General features: G+C 43.2%; 1 protein-coding gene across 1 annotated transcript in view; it reads right to left on the bottom strand.

Annotated features, from left to right (window-relative positions):
* Window positions 1-510: 510 nt before the first annotated feature.
* LOC310894780 (uncharacterized protein) overlaps window positions 511-11,140 on the bottom strand; it is a 76,054-nt gene continuing 65,424 nt past the window's right edge. Inside the window, exons 9-10 of the mRNA XM_083825311.1 lie at window positions 3,406-11,138; window positions 511-3,301 (exon numbers count right to left, since the gene is read on the bottom strand). The gene's annotated coding sequence lies outside the window, so the exon portion shown is untranslated. The remainder of the gene's footprint in view (window positions 3,302-3,405; window positions 11,139-11,140) is intronic.

Below are 11,140 nucleotides of genomic sequence, written 5' to 3'. Positions count from 1 at the left end.
GTAATTGCAATAAATGTATCAGCCCATGAACAGCACTTTCCAGCTTGGAGGCAAGTGCAGTCATGACCAAGATTTAAGGCATGACACAGAAAGTCAGAGAGGTTAATTGCCAAGAAGAAAAACACCAGATGTGAAACCCCAGCTCACAAAATCATTTAAGTTTTACCACTGATTTCAGTGCAGTTAAGCCTTGCTGCAGGTTTCTTCAGGGCAAGCTACAGTTATTTCCTTGTGCTGCAAAGGAAAATGTGGAATTTCCTCTTTCCTTTGCCTGAGACATTTTCAAGTTTACTGAATAAGGCACAATGAAGACTTTGCATAAACCAGGGTAAAGCACAGGCTTTGTGTAACTTCCTCTGAATTTGCTGGAATGGTATTTACACCAGGTCTCACTGGTAACCTCAGTGGATGTCTTGTTTGTGTTGACAGTCCCTCACAGAGTTTGTTTCTGCTGCAGTGTATTATCTAGAAATCTCAGGTCTCCATTAGAGACTGATTTGCAAACATCTCTTATGTCAAATTCATTATGCGGCACTACAGTGTAGGACAAATGAAGACAGCAGATTTCATTAGAATGATTACATTTTACAGAATATGGCACAGGCATTAATATCTAGGACTGCTGCATCTCCTCTCCTGAACCCATCCCAAATTTACATTTACCTGATGTGGAAGTTCTCAAAGTAGAGCCCAATAGATGACACAAAAATAACTGTGTTCATTTCAAGCCGCGACCCCATGCATCTAGAAGTTGCAGCTATCTTTCTGTGACTGTAAAATTAAGGAGATTTCTAGAAAAGGAAGAATTATTAGTATAGTCCCACTGCCCTTCTGAGCCCTCTTTGGTTCCTCTTCACCCATAGCAGGTATCCCACTCCTCTTCTGAGCTACACGCTTACTCTCTTTGGAGAAAGTCAGACACGATTTCCTGTCTTCGCATCTCCAACCCAAAATGGTTGCCTTTCAAGACAACCTCGAAAGTCCACAACAAGTCCTTCTCTCTGTCTCTGGGTTTAATTCCGTTTTGGTCCTCCATGGTCTAAAATAGCCTTTCTGCTCTCCCCAGGCAATGTAATCTCTTTAAAAAACCTCCACCAGGGAAACATTTCTTGCACAACTTCCTGGCGCTTTCCTGCCCTGAGGCAGAAAACGAAAGAGAAACTTGCACATTTTGCCCGAGATCCTAGTGTGGAGCCCCTACAACAGGGTAAGTGCCCACACCACCACTGTGTTTGCTGTACTAGCTTTTCCTCTTGGTATACTTTACACTGCTGCAGGGGTCTTTCCCTTCCCCTCCTCCTCTGGCTTGCAGCCAGCTCTCTTGGATAATTTCACAATTATCACCCCCGGGGAGCTGTGACATTTCTCTTAAGGAAGTTCCACAAAGAAAGCAAAAAGAAATGTGCATTGCACAGCCTTGCATTCAGCAGTCTTTGACATATGGCCTCTGACATGAGCCTCTGATCAGGCACTCGAGATCACATCCTTCCCAAATCCTTTGCTGTAGGCTTATTCAGGTGGTTCCTGTCTTGTGGAAGATGAAAAGAAGATATCAGCCTGCTGACATCCTTGTGGTTCATCTATAAACACTTCCAAATCAATACAGTTAACACTTGGGTAGTATAAACTTATGTAAAGAAGTTTACGTAGCATCCAGATTTTTGATGAAACAAATCTAGAAACACACATGAGAACTAAACTCTGGAGAAATCCTATTTTTTGTATTAATTCCTCCCTTGGGTTCCTCTCTGCTGTCTCTCCTGTTCTGTGTGGTTTCAAATATTTATTTCTAGGAAATGCTCTCATCCACAGATCCTGTCGTCCAGCCTTACAGGTTTTTCTGTTTTGCAGAACCGCTGTGGGCCAGGGGAGGCAGGTGCTTCTTCTGGCAGAGCAGGAATCATTGTATTTTCAGTAGTGATTCAGCACAAAACAAAGACCACAAGGTAGGACTGGCAGTGACAGCATTTGTAGTCATGATATTGTACAGCCACATAATTTTTGAACTGTCCTCTCCACAGTGAATGATCTGCATGGGGGAACAGTGAGGTGTTGCAGCACCCAGTTTTCTTTTTTGTTTGTTTGTTTTCTTCCCAGTTTTAACACCTTTAACTTCAGAGGACACTTTCCTTGCGGCTCTGGATTCTAACCACAAATCCCATATTTTCTGTGCAAGAAAATAAACAACTATTCTTTGCTCCTGAACAGCTAAAAAGAGCCTGAACATTCCTTTTCCAATACAGATAGATCAATATTTCCACAAAATACTAAATTTTTTACTATTTTTTAACTAAATTTATTTTTAAAGTTTTTACTAAATACATCTAAATTTCTCTAGGCAGAAATGAAATCTAAAAGAAATTTCTCATTGTGTCACCCACAGCTTCCTAACTCACGCATGTCAGTGAAGGTACAGAACTAGAAGGAGTTTCCACAGCCAGTTTCATTAGGAAAATCTTAATATGATTTTCATAGCCTAATGTGAAATTGCATCTCAGTAACAAAACACACAATTAACTTTACACTACAGGTTATCAGAAGACCTATAAACTGCTTGTTTGTACTACAGTAAGGAAGAGTCAGAACTGCATTTGGGACCGCTGTCTTGGCTGAGTCTTTAAATGTGCTGATTTTTTACTTCTCTAGCTAATTTTATTTTTTGTTCAAGACCACTAACCTTTGAGGAAAGGAGTTTGGCTACCATTATATTATTTACTGCAGTGTCTGCAGAGCATCGTACAGTGTTGGCAAATATAATGCTACAGTGACAACAGCAATCCTGTAATTGAAAGCGAGTCACAAGGGACAACTATAATAAAAATCAGCAGCACAGACCTCTGGGTCAGCCAAGCTGAATTTCTTCAGCTTACAAGGACTTCAGGAAACTCCGCAGAAAGAATTTTGAGAGGTGCTTGGTTTTAATTTCTCTGCATTGCCCAGAAGTCAACTAAATCACTGTTAACTGGTGCTGGAAAACCCATGTAATGCATAGTCAGCTTTTTAAAAAATCTGATCTCTTCAAACCTCTGTGATTTTTATTTTTTATTTTTTTGCTTGCTATGTCTCTCATTTGGAGTTCATATAAGTTTCAAAGAATCACCACCCTCACTTGAGGCTTGCAGGTAAAGAGAAACAGCATGACCATGTCGATCTTTTTTGGGCAATAGCTGTCAAGTGAAGAAAAATAGCTTCTGTTCTTAAATATTTTTTCTCTGCCTACTGTTTTAAATCAACTTCAGTGACTCAGAGCCAAGTAAATAGTGTAGAAGGTCCACCAGGATGCAGCACTCATGCCATAATTCTTATAAAAAAAAAAGAAAGAAAAAAGAAATCAGAAAAGACTGTCTCCAGTCAGTATTACTACTATGCAGTCAACAGCAGGGAGTCAAAGTGCCTGCTTCTTACCTGGAGGCTGAGATAATTGTATCGTGTGATCTTCTTGGCATCTGCCAGCTCAATGAAATAATAACCCAGAGCTGCTCTTGCACTCTTCCATGATCTCACAGGTTTAGCCGCCAAGTAAGCTCTTGTTTTGACTCATGAGGAATAGTGTTGGTGCCAGTCTCATTCCTCTGCACCGACCATAAAGCAAAGGGAAAGCAATAAGGTCTAAATGCATCAATCATTAGAGACTGCCAGGGTTTCCTTTCACTTTAGACTGCAATGCTCAGAGTTAAAAAATTTTATTGCTATCATGTCAACATGCAAAGCCTTTGGTCTGTGAAATCATTCATCCTCCCAGAATTTCCTCTTCTGGATTTATGTCCTTCAGCCAAGCCAATCTTCCAAGTATTTCACAACGTTGCAATTATCACTGCCTCTTAGCATCAAAGCGAGCACACAATGAGGAAGCCTGTGCAGGTAACCACAGGAATGGCTCAGGAGTCAGGAGAGCCAAGTTTGACGAGCAGTGCTGAGTGACATTACCTCCTGGAGGGGTTCAGCTGCCTTCCCAGCCTGTAGTAAACACATCTTCCCCGCTGGCAAAAAGGAGGAGTCATCAGTATTACCTACTCTTGCTGCTATTTGTGAGCCTAATATAAACTTTGAGGCAGCTTCATAATTTGCACCAAGAACTTAATTAACTTCAAGTGGATCCAATTACAGGAGGGAGGATTGAGCACGAAAGCAGAGGAAAGCACCACAGTCTTGTTTTTTTATTTTATTATTTATTTATTTATTTATTTGATTGTTTATTTATTTGTTTTAAGAAGTAATTAGGTAAGATGTCCATGGCATTAAGAGGCCTAAATGTAATTTTCTGGAGTGACTGAGTCTGGAGGATAAAGTCTTAATGACGTGCAAGGGGATTTCAGTTGAGTCATAGCTTGAAGTGAACTTTAGTTGTCCACATCACACAGGCCTTGCAAAAACTGGTAAGACATCCAATAACGAGTAAACTCTGAGTGTGGGCCCCCATTTATTGTCAGCACTATTAACCTTAGAAATCTACCCTTTATTTTCTAAGGGATTCTCCCCTTTATTCGTCCATGGTAGGGGGAACAAACCACTGGCTAAGTGATAAACCTGCTAGACAGTACTTCAGAAACACACGTGCTAATTATCTTATTATCCACCATATCCACTTGGATTTGAAACATAAAGGCAGAGTGGTCTTTTCAAATAGTGAGCCAACTAGTAATAATACAGAATATTTACTTTGGAGCTACAAGTGTTTGGAAAGGAAATGTAATTTATCTTCATTTATCCTTTAAATATCTTTACATATCCCTGTTGTCTCCAAAGACTCCTTAGAAAGCATTCCTTTATGTGTCTGGGTGACAGAAAAAGGGGGTGCATAAGAAATAATTTAGTCACTTAGGTGAGCAGATTATTCAATAAAACATGAAATAGTAATGTCAGGAGAGTTCTGCAAGATAAACAAAGCATGGCTGTTTTGAGAAAATGGTTGTAGTTGGAAAACAAAACAAAACAAAACAAAACATGTTCCTTAAAACATGAAAAAATGGCCAGAGCATGTGATTTATAATAGATGAGTCTCAAAACTCTTTTGAGAAAACATCTCAGACTACAGAAAATTTGCTACCTTTGTGGAGGAATTTGGTCCCAATTTCCAGAGGCACTGCTTCCACAGGGTCATGATTTCAGGGCTCTTCTACTGCAGGTCATACATAAAGAGCAAGAAGTACAATAAAATATCCCCCCACAAGTTTCCCAGTAATTGTATGAAACATTGGAGGACTGCCCACAGTTTGTCAGTGGAAGCCCGAAGCCCCTTCGAGGCCTCTTGTACAAAAGCCCTGCTAAAAGAAAGTATAAAAACACATCCTTTGCAAAATGCTGGGCCCTGATAGATGCAGGCTGTTGCCTCAGAGGAACACCCTCAGCCATGGGCATTCACAAGGTACAGGCCGTAATCGGGAAAACACGTAATGCAGGACTGCAGTGAAGCACAAGGACCAGATAATATGATACGGCAACAGTTTCATATAAAGGCCCGGGCTTTTTTCAAAGCATCCTATTACTTCAAGCATATGCTGAAGTCCTGAATAAAGGCCATTTGAGGCAATGAAGCCGATCCTGCTAATGGAAATGCCACAAGGAAGAGGTATCACATGCCTTGGAAAGGATTAATTTCAACAGAAAAATGACAGCAAAAGCCAAACAATACCCATAAAAAGTGAAACTGCCAGAATACAGCTTGTTTCCCTGGGAAATAAACTTTTCACGAAGGTTTCATGTATTTCCGCAGTTCCAAAGCAGTCGTTTTCTGTAGAGCACAAGGACCAGACCAAAATGATTGCAGTCATATAACTCTGCTCCAGTCCCAAACAAATCATGGCAAAGTTATTGTGGGTAGGGACTTTGCTATAAAACATAGCCCCATATAACAAATATATAAAACAAATATAAAACAAATCCAACCCCAAACAGGTGAGTTAACTTGAATCAACTATATTTGCTCTAATTATATAGTTCTGGGAAAAGGCTGAAGGATAGGCAGGGCAAGCAGGCGATCAGGCCCAGTCAGCATGGGTTTATGAAAGGCAGGTCCTGCTTGACGAACCTGATCTCCTTCTATGACCAAGTGACGCGCTGGGTGGATGAGGGAAAGGCTGTGGACGTGGTCTACCTTGACCTCAGTAAGGCTTTTGACACCGTTCCCCACAACATTCTCCTCGAGAAACTGGCTGCTCGGGGCTTGGACTGGCGTACGCTTCGCTGGGTTAGAAACTGGCTGGATGGCCGGGCCCAGAGAGTTGTGGTGAATGGAGTCAAATCTGGTTGGAGGCCGGTCACTAGTGGAGTCCCCCAGGGCTCGGTACTGGGGCCGGTCCTCTTTAATATCTTTATTGATGATCTGGATGAGGGCGTCCAGTGCACCCTCAGTAAGTTTGCAGACGACACCAAGCTAAGTGCGTGTGTTGATCTGCTCGAGGGCAGGAAGGCTCTGCAGGAGGATCTGGATAGGCTGGAGCGATGGGCTGAGGTCAACTGCATGAAGTTCAACAAGGCCAAGTGCCGGGTCCTGCACCTGGGCTGCAACAACCCCAAGCAGAGCTACAGGCTGGGAGATGAGTGGCTGGAAAGCTGCCTGGCCGAGAAGGACCTGGGAGTATTGGTGGATAGTCGGCTGAATATGAGCCAGCAGTGTGCTCAGGTGGCCAAGAAGGCCAACGGCATCCTGGCCTGTATAAGAAGCAGTGTGGCCAGCAGGTCGAGGGAAGTGATTGTGCCCCTGTACTCGGCTCTGGTGAGGCCGCACCTCGAGTACTGTGTTCAGTTCTGGGCCCCTCGCTACAGGAAGGACATGGACGTGCTCGAGCGAGTCCAGAGAAGGGCGACCAAGCTGGTGAGGGGTCTGGAGAACAAGTCTTACGAGGAGCGGCTGAGGGAGCTGGGCTTGTTCAGCCTGGAGAAGAGGAGGCTCAGGGGCGACCTCATCGCTCTCTACAGTTACCTGAAAGGAGGCTGTAGAGAGGTGGGGGTTGGTCTATTCTCCCACGTGCCTAGTGACAGGACGAGGGGGAATGGGCGAAAGTTGCGACAGGGGAGTTTTAGGTTGGATGTTAGGAAGTACTTCTTTACCGAAAGGGTTATTAAGCATTGGAACGGGCTGCCCAGGGAGGTGGTGGAGTCACCATCCCTGGAGGTCTTTAAAAGACGTTTAGATGTAGAGCTTAGGGATATGGTTTAGTGGAGTACTTAGTGTTAGGTCGGAGGTTGGACTCGATGATCTTGAGGTCTCTTCCAACCTAGAGAAATCTGTGAATCTGTGAATCTGTGATACCACTGACTGTACATCCAAGGGAATATCAGATTTGAGGTGAGAATTGTTGTGAGCAACCTGCTGCTTGGCAAGAAGGGATGGCACTAACCTAGGATGCCTTTACCTGTAGTCAGTAGGCAAAATGTTCTGGGACAAGCTTCAGAATGACAAAGATCAGTCTATCATAGCCATGTCACGAAGAAAAATTACTTAAAAACTTAAATGGCTGCCAAGCACCTGATAAAAGGTCAGTATTGTTATAACAGTCATGGCTGCACTGGGGACGCTGGTTTTGCAGGCTCAGAAGGCCCACAGTGTAGTTTTTATAGGAAGCATTGAAAGTTTCAGTGCCTGGAGAGAAAGCCAGTTGGATCGAGCCAAGGCAAGTATGTGATAGTCAGGAGCTTCACTGAAATTTCCAACTCACTGCCTTTCAGATCCCTCTTTTGTAAACTGGGGATGAAGCTTCTGTAGCTCATAGAAGTGTTTTGAGAACAAGCTAATGTTTATGAAATACTTGGGAAGTAGAGTGGTCAGAATATTATTTTATTGCATTCATCTTCTCACTTCCTGGGAATTGTTTCATAACAAGACCTCAGACATTCTTTTAACAACTCTTCCTTTACATACACGTAGCTGTTCAATACGGATGTGTATTAGAATTTGTGCTGGTGAAGAAAGTTGAAAAGTTGTAGCCAGATCTTCATCTACACCATTATATGGCCACTACTTCAGGCAGAGATCTTGATGCACTCATATTCCTCTGTTATTTTAATCCACAGGCCAGACTGTGTCTGCTGACAGCACTATAGCATAGGCACATAAGGGAAGTAAAATAGTTCTCTGAATGTTCCTGTTAAAAAATTTCAGAACATGCATGAACTAATGAAACAAAGAAAAAAATATCTGTGTGTTTGCCCACAAAAGAATTTTCCTGGTTCTCTTAAAGGCATTTCCATGGGATTGAAGAAACTCAGTTTTGGGGCATCTGAGCTGGTTGTCTACCCTCCATGTTCAAGCAGATGTCACATATCACCCATACGAAGCAAAAATGTACTTTCTAGGAATACAGAGGGTGTCTAACAGAGTTGTGGGAATGAAACTGAAGCTACCAGGAGGCAGTAAAAAGTCTATAATGCATTTACAAACGAAAAACCCAGACCATAGGAAATACTTTAAAGTCACATGTTACTGTCCGAGAGAAAGGGGCAAAGCTCAAAGCTCAAATCTGGCTTAAGGGTCATGTCGCTAATGTTTCCTGAATTTTTGATGCCGACGATACACCCAAATAGAACATTTTTTCCTCTCCCACATACAAAGTAATTAAAAATAGTCATGGTGTTACAGGACATCTGTAACTGGCCTTGTGTCGAAGCTTTGTATTCCAATGGTAATTACAATTATTCTCTTATTGCAACCTACTTCAGCTTCACTAAATCAGCCATTTATTTTCTCAGCTGCCAGGGCCATGGATGAAAACACAAGAACCATTCAACTTCTATCCTCCTCTTTCACACTGTTGTTTACAGGAAACATCCACATATTCTTCAGTTTTCATAACACATTTTACTCCTTTAACTCGGAACATATTTCCTCCAATAATGTACACATTCAAGGCGAAATCCAGTTCTCTTTGGATGGCAGGCTTCAAATGCAAAATAATTATTTGCTGCTTTTTTTTTTTCCTTTAGTTATGTCTCCTCCTTCAAAGTGCTGTTAGAGCAAAACCCAAAATGTAACCTGTAACACCACTGAAAACGTCCAGCTTCCATATCAAGACCTAGTCTTAAATACAGGTCAGACCTTCAGCCTGTGTCAGAACTAAGCTGTTTCATGAGAGTTTCATAATAATTGGAATAGCTCTGCTTTTAGGGGCTTCCCCTGAAACAGATTTTGCAGACAGAGTTCTAAGTTTGGTGTCAGTGTGAGCCCAGAGAGTTCTTTAGAAATAGCCTTATTTACCATTCCTTATAGAAAAGAAAAAAAAAAAACGGAGACTCTTTGGAAATACAGTCACTTATAGGCAAAGTGTGAGATTTTTAAAGCAAAGAACCAAGACAGTTGTTCCTGGGAATTTCACAGTGGCTGATTTTGCTGGAGACAAAAAAAGCATGAAGCACACATAGGAACCTGAATTCCTCTTCAGAAAAAGGTGACTAAAGCAGAGGAATGATGATGATGCTTGCTCACACCTGGTCTGGCCACGTATTACGTTTAAAATAGTCAAAATATTTACACATATATAACATGCTATATTTATAACTATAAAAACAAATATTCATGAAGTTTCTTGGGGGAGAGAAGTGACCTACACATTTGGAACAAAAATCACAGAACAGTTTAAGCTAAAAGAATGAGAGAAAAAATAGGACAGCCAAAATCATTATTTGGACATCTTCAAATATCATTTTTTTCTATTTCGAAACCTGACCAAATGTGATTTTGAAAGGGAATTAAGGGAGGTTCAAACACATTTAAATGCCTCAACAAAGCTTGGATGCTGTCAAAATATTGTATCCAATCAAAACAGTTTTTTTGTCTGCTTATTTTCCCAAGAAAGAAGGAAATGAATTGCTCTCCGCATAGGAAAACAAGCCATTTGCAGCATGTGCAAGAGTCACCAGTTAATGTCACATCTTGTGACCTGACGTGACTAACCCACATAAGGTCTGGTGGTTTCTGACTGGCTGCTGCTGCTGTGGGAGCGCTCTCTGGTCCTCCTGTGCGAACTCTTGGAGCTGTCAAGGAAACATCTTAACTCCCCTCCCACACACAAAACCGTCTGCTGCTGCAGTGTTTCCCTGTATAGCCTTTTGCTAACCTGGACTGCTGTAATCTGAACACGCGCCTTCATTGACAAAATATAAGGCTTTAATTAAGGCTGTTTTAAACACTCATCATTCCTGAGATTGCCTCCTAGTGAATCACACGTTTATTTTTGTGCCCCCGAGCCAGCCGTGCCCGCTGCAGCAGCACTGAAGCTGCTAGCAGGGAAAGGACTCGTGGGCATGTTCACCTCTCCTCAAAAAAAAAAAGACATTTGCTACTCTCCTTGCGCTACCTTTTTCTTCCCCTCACTAAACCACATCTTAAAGGCAAAAGAGGAAGTGCAGTGCCTGTGGCCGCTCCTGGGCACAGGGCAGAGAGGCTCTGGTGCCAACGGGTGTGGACGGTGGGGTCCAGCACCGCAACTTCCTCACTAGGCCTTCCTCCTGCAAGAGCATCCTCTCCCCACAGAGGCTGCCTCGGCGATGGCGGGGCCTCAGCACCAACCAGCTTCCTAAAATACGTTTGGCAGGCAGGGCCAGAGAGCTTCACTGGCCAAAATAAACACACTTGTGGCCACTGCAGGTCATCTGCGAGCCATCGTGGCCTCACCTCTCACACCTGCACTTGCGCCTTCCCGCTGAGGAGTTAGGTTTTTAGCTGTGCCATCATTATCGCTGCCTGCTGCTGCTCTCCCTCCTTCCTCCTGACGTGGTCTCGCGGCTCTGCCCCTCACACTGCTACCCAACCTGCCCAGCCCCTCTGCTGTGGCTGTTTCCCTTCCAGCAGCATGGGGCTGGGCAGCTTGAGGCTGCTTCGCTTTATCTGCCGCTCGTGTCTACTGCAAATGAGCACATTTAGGGAGGAATGACATACCTGATGGGCAGGCTTAGTGCCTACACCTCCTTCTTCTGTACCTTTTCCCACACCACACTCCCCCAGGGCAATATACAGGGCCTGGAAGAGTGACAGGCATTAAAGTAGCAGTGGCTGCAGCAGCGTGCACATCCCTGGCCTGCAGTGGCACGTCGTCTTTAGTGCTCCACGCTTTGGTTTCGCTCTCTCTAGAACACAGCTGAACACCTGGGTCATGCTGCAGAGGCTAAACCAGGGCTCTTTCAGTCATTTCAACAAGAAAATCCT

This window comes from Anser anser, assembly GCF_964211835.1.
Source record: "Anser anser genome assembly, chromosome: 2".
Lineage (NCBI taxonomy): Eukaryota > Metazoa > Chordata > Aves > Anseriformes > Anatidae > Anser > Anser anser.
Note: the sequence above shows the minus strand (reverse complement) of the source record. Positions and strands in the feature narration are given on the sequence as shown.